Genomic DNA, 6,000 nt, shown 5'->3' on the forward strand with positions numbered 1-6,000 from the left:
GGTGACTAATCCCGGACAGGATGCCAGTGCACACTCACACATAGAGCCCCGCTCATTGGTACAGGACCAGTTTGGGTTTGCCGAGTAACCTGACCTGCATGTGGGATTCGGTAAAGGAATTAGAGGCCTCAGAGAAAAACACAGACACATTGAGAGCGTAGAGACTTGAGAGTGTTTGAACCCAAGATTCTAAGTCCTTCAGGGAGCAGTGCTTACTATTGTGCCACCATGCTGCCTCTCAGTGTCCCTAGAGTTTAACTACGTGTGTGCACTGCCAACAGCTGGATGTAAGAACAGCAGGATTACTTTTATTTCCAAATCCAATACAAAGTCTTCTGAAACCACTTAGTGCCACAGGTCAGCAAATCGACGAAGCTTCACTTTGAACACCATGAGCCAAAATGCAGCAAGGAGAGTCGCGCGGGCCGGAGAAGAGCTGCAAAGGAATGCGGATCATGTCCATCAGCACTAGGACCATGAACATCCCACCATGTGTTAGAGGGCGGCCTGCATTCACACCTAAAAAGGGCGACTGCGAGGCTCAGGCCTCCGATTTCACATTTGTATGCCTCGTGTGACATTCAGGATGGCTGAGCTGACATCCGCCCTTTTGTTCCGTCGTATACAGTGCCTTACGCTGTTCTGAAACTCTAGAGACTTCCGTTTACGATGTGAGGACGAGGACAAGGAGGACATGTGTTTTGAGGTCTCTGCCCACAACTCATTAAACATTAGACGACGGCACCGGTCAAGTTAGTGGTGAACGGAAAAAAAGAGGGGCTGCCAGGGCAGGGTGGGATAGACTTGAAGGTGGGGCAGGGGGAGGGGCTTCAGGTGCACCACGTGGGCCCCGAGGGGCCTGCAGTCCGCTGTAAGGAGCCCTCGCATGTTGATAAATAAAGCATTGTGTACCGAGCGAGGGCGTCAGTCGGTGCAGCTGACATGTCACGCCTCTGTGCCTGTGAATGAGGACAGATGGGAAGTTAAGGCAGGTGGGAAGGTCACACCGAGTCGCCATGTGTGCACAGGGGCCTTCGTTACACAAAAGCTGCAGGGGTTTTTTTTTTGTCTTTTGGATTAGATGACGCTGACCTTTCTAACTGGGATTTTTGGTTGACATTTTCAAAATACTGCGGCCAGTTGTGAATCCGGCCTTATATGTGGCAGAAAATCACTGTGTCAGGCAGAGGGGCACCTCGAGGCCTTAAAGAAGAAGCAATCGCATCCTTATATATAGCGCCTTGCACTTTGTACTGCTTACCAAAACATTAGCATATTCACATCTGTCTGTTATATAGCGCCTTTCACATTATCTATCATTTAGTGCCCTTCTCATGTATGTTATTATATAGTGCCTTTCACATTATCTGTCTGTTGGTCTATATTTATATAATATCTTCCATCATTATCTATATTTAATATAAAGTGACTTTAATGTCCGTCTGTCTGTCAATATGCCTCATATAAAGACTCCTGTTTAATTCTGTGTAGCTGTCTGCCCATGTCTCTGTCATATAGTGCCTTTCATGCCCGTCTTGTCGATGTGGCTCATAAACCAGTCCAGTAGCCCACAGGGTTGCTTGAGGCGCAGCTCCAGTGTTGTTCTGGTAATTAAATGTGAGGTCTGCTGGTATTTAAAAGGCCTTGCAGGCCCAGAGGCCTTGTCACTGACTGCATGCAGGATCTCCTCTCGCCCCCTTGGGTGATTGTTTGCCAGCTCCTGGGGCTTTCCTGCCACGTCCTAAGAGCTGGTCCTGTGGGGCAAGCTGGAGAGTATGGCCTGGCCCAGTATGAAGCCGCCTGGACTTCAGGGTGGCTCCTTCCAGGAAGGGCTCTGGCACTGGTATACCCTTGAAACAGAGTAAGGGGGTGCAATCATGGATGGGTGATATTTAAACAAAGTGTCAATGAAGGAGTCATGAGGCTGCACCCTCATCGGTGCAAATTCTCCGATGCCCACACCTCCCTCCTTTTGACCATCTTTATCTGCGTCTCCGTCCCATTTATTTACTGTCTTTATCCCTGTGTCTCCTCTTTAAAGGCATGGAAGGGGACGTTGCTCTTTCCTGGGCCCTCGACTGGGATGCCAGCTTCTATTCATTTCAGCAGGTCTGTTCTCACGTTGCGCTGGTCGAGCCTCGTATTTCCCGAGGTATGCACACACTTAGCACTTCCACAAGCCTCGGGCGGCGGTCACAGACTTTGCTAAAGATCCTCTTCAGATAATGGCTGTCAGCATTGCAGGACCTGAGCCACTTGCGCTTGACAGCTGCTGGAAGTGATTGCCATTTCTCCAAGGTGGGCGTCACTCTGACCAAATAGGAAAGAGGAACAAGATGTTCCAAGAAGCAGGTCACAAGCGCACAAAGGGCAAGAAGGTCTCGGCTTGCATGACAGCCATTTGTCAAGTGCGTCAGATGCTGAAATAGCGCCGAGGCCGCTGTGATTAGAGAGGGGCTTTGAGCTAAAGAGCGAGCGCGAATGCCATCCGACTGGCACAGCCCCAAACTGCGGCAGCACCGGAGCCGTCCACCAGCACCCGTCTGAGCTCGTTAATGCAGGACTTCAGTGGGCAAGCGGAGATTACATGTCGTGTCCTCTGGACCCCCACTTTTCAAGATGGCCTCCATTTTATGGACTTTCAGCTTCAACTAATTAGCAACTACACATTGGCCCTAAAGGTTAAAGATGCCCCCTGGTGACTTGTGTCCTGTCCAGCTCGGGATGTGTGGTGATCATGTGACACTTATGGCCATAGTGCCACTTGTTATTAGTATTATATTATAAATATTAGCACTGTTATCCATACTTCCAGTTTCTAAACCAGCATTGCTGGGTGGTGGAGCTTTCCTTAGCGACATTGGGTTCACGGCAGGAACACACCAATGCAATGCCTGAATAATATTATTATTATTAGTAGTAGTAGTAGTCATTTTTATAGATCTAGTAATTGGTGACCCTACAACTGAATGTGGAATCACTGGAAGAAGGCGCTTAGCCCATTAGTCGTGGGTACAAATTCGGACCATCCATGAATGGCATCCACCCGAATGTACTCACTCACTTTTTCACAGTTTTGAGTGACACTCCTTGTGAGGAAAGCCACACCCACTGTGCCTTGAATCCAGATCTGTGGAGCTGTGAGGCAGCAGCACTAACCGCTGTGCCGCCCCCATATTGTCACTGTCTTCTTTTTTTTATTGTCATCTGGCTTTGTAATCTCGCTTTGTCACCTCAGGCCCTCCAGTCGATGCCATGTCTGTAATTTGTGAGGAGTGTCACTGTCCTTCAAGCAGCTCGACTCTTGGCTTCGTTACCGTGCCCTGCTTCAGATGATGCCAGTCGCCTATGGTTCTGTCTGGACTATTCTATAGGAGATGTGTGACACTAAAAATGCACTTTTCGTTGTCACCAGTGCAGGATCAGGGATGGCACACTGGGCTTTGCCCCCAGCCTGCTTGCTGTGGGTTTGTAGCTGCACACATCTTCAGTTCTACATGCAGTCCGCCTGCCCGACTTTTAGAAGGTGCCCAAGCAGCTCCATTCCAGTGTGCCAAAAATACCCAGCTGGACGGATGGCAGGCAGAGTGACAAACCAGAGGAGGACTGTCGAGAGTCTTCTCTTGGAGAAAGGGCTGTGGCACTGGCCTCACTAAGTATGGCATCAGTTGTCTTGGACAGACTGGCAGCTGCTGAAAGAGCAGAACTGTTGTTTTTTCTTTTTTGCCACCTCTCGGCTCCTGCCATTTCATAGAGGGGCCAATGAGGGGCAGCTGTAGTATGTGGGCCACATGGGAGAAGAGGCAATGACAGTTGTGACGACCGGCAGAGAGCCAAATTGAACCCTCTGCTGAGGTGAGGCCTCTCTCACTCCTGACCCTTGGGTGGCACCTTCTGCTTTGCTTACTCAGAATGTGAAGGTGTATGGTGGCAATTCTGCCAGTCTGGAGCCACCCTGTGGCCTTGAAGCCCGTGTCATACCAGACCTCTACCAGCATGAGGGTAATGTCACTCTGTTGGGAGGCAGAAAGCCGCCGAGGACAGGAGTGGCGGGTGCCAGCTGAATTGTGAACTCGGCCTGTGCTTGCGGCTCATGATGTCCCTCAAACTGGCATCTCACCTGGGGACATAACAGCGGCCATTGCAGCCTGTCACAGTACAGCGCAGGGGGTGACCAGAAACGCCCAAACATATAATGGCGTTCTATAAATGAGAAGTGTGTGGTAACACCTATGGCAGGTGCGGTAAACGTGTGTACCCAGAGGCCTACAGTAGAGCAGTAGAACCCCATGAAGAGTGTGCTCTCTCTGTCACACTCACACACACAGTCACACACACACATATAAATGTGAAATCCTGTAAACACGTGCATACACTGCTATGGTCTGAAAGAGGAGAGGGGTCCCAATGAATAGTTTGGGCACCAAAAAATCAAACAAAACTAGGCACTGGGTGGCACAACAGAAAATTGGCTCTGAAGTTGCTTCACTAGCAGTTTGGCTCAGTGACTCTCGACCAAGTGAGACGTCACCTTCTGGGGACCTCTGGCTTATGTCGGGTCTCGACTGGGAGAGGTTCGTCTTTGCATGATGATGGGGGTGGGCTTAGCTGCCCTCATCAGGCGTCTCTGAAGGAAAAAAGAGGCAATGCTGGCTGCTAGTGCCAGCGCCCCCTCTCATCCCAGAGTGGCACTGCACACCTTGGCAGAGTGAGGAAGGCGATCCTCAGACACCCATCTGTGATCCCACACACACACACACACAGAGGTCATGTCATACAAACGCAGAAGAGACAAGACTAAACCTACAGGGGCCAACAGTCACATGTCACACACACACACACACACACACGCCTGCCTAAGTAGGGAGGCATACAAGAAGACAGCAGTAGGAGTAGACAGGTTCAGGTAAGCACATCACAAAGTGTGGACACACACACACACACACACACACACCCTCGTTTGTGTTTGTGACTTGCCTCCCTGCACAGGTACACTAGGAGTGCACACACACACAGATTCATTTCAGGGCCTGACTGATTTTTTTTATTCCTTTTCAGACTACTCAGGTGAACGCCGAGGGGCTGAGAACTCCAGCTGTGATATTCAGACGCGGCCTTTTAAGAGCAGGCAGCAGGCACAAGTGGACGACGTGTTGTCAGCTTTCTAAAAATAAGGTGAGGCAGAAGAGAAAAAGGAAAAGCAAAGGGAAAGTTTGGCAGCGAGGCCGACGATTGTGAAAGGCCGTCAGGTCTAATCTTAGCACTTAATCAGCCTGCCAGCGCATGTGACGCAAGCCTCAGTGCCCACGCAGGTCAACGTGGACTCGGACACTTGGAAAGCTGAACAGGCAGGTCCATTGGGGACGATGTCGCTTGTGGCCCTTGTCAGTGTTCTGTCACATGGAAGCAGCTCTTCTGTGGTTGTGGGCCCACCGCATTACGGGGCCGCTCTTTACTGCAGTCGCTTACACTAAAAACATGAAGGCATCGTTTGAGCCAAGCCATACCTCCCCCTGCTGGTTATTCGTAAACACTTCATTCGCAGGGACCCTCTTAAGCTCCCTACCTGACAGGTGATGTGCTGTCGCCCTCTGGTGGCCTTTAAATAAGAGCTTTCAGTCTTCTGCAGGCCCACGATGGGTGACACTAAATTAGGTAAGTGACAGAGTTCATGGGTCACTTGTTCAGATTCCATTCTTCTAGTAGTGAACCGACTGGCGCTGCACTTTACTCTGATGAAAGCTAAACCAGGCTGCCCGCTGCCTGCAAATCATACCTCTGCAGTGGCACACGCTCTTAGTAAGCAGTGCTGATCCTCCAAGGGCCTGATGGCCTTCATGTGCCACTCTAACAGCAGGGACCCACCTGAGCTCAATGGCGCATGTGCCAGTGCCCTCGAGTGACCTCCCAGCATCAAATCTGCACATTCTTCCTTCTGCAGGATCACAGTGGCCAAGGCTATATGACAGTGAAGTAGATTAAAGTGACAAGAGCTCACTG

The sequence above is a fragment of the Polypterus senegalus genome, chromosome 17 (genome assembly GCF_016835505.1).
Source record: "Polypterus senegalus isolate Bchr_013 chromosome 17, ASM1683550v1, whole genome shotgun sequence".
Lineage (NCBI taxonomy): Eukaryota > Metazoa > Chordata > Cladistia > Polypteriformes > Polypteridae > Polypterus > Polypterus senegalus.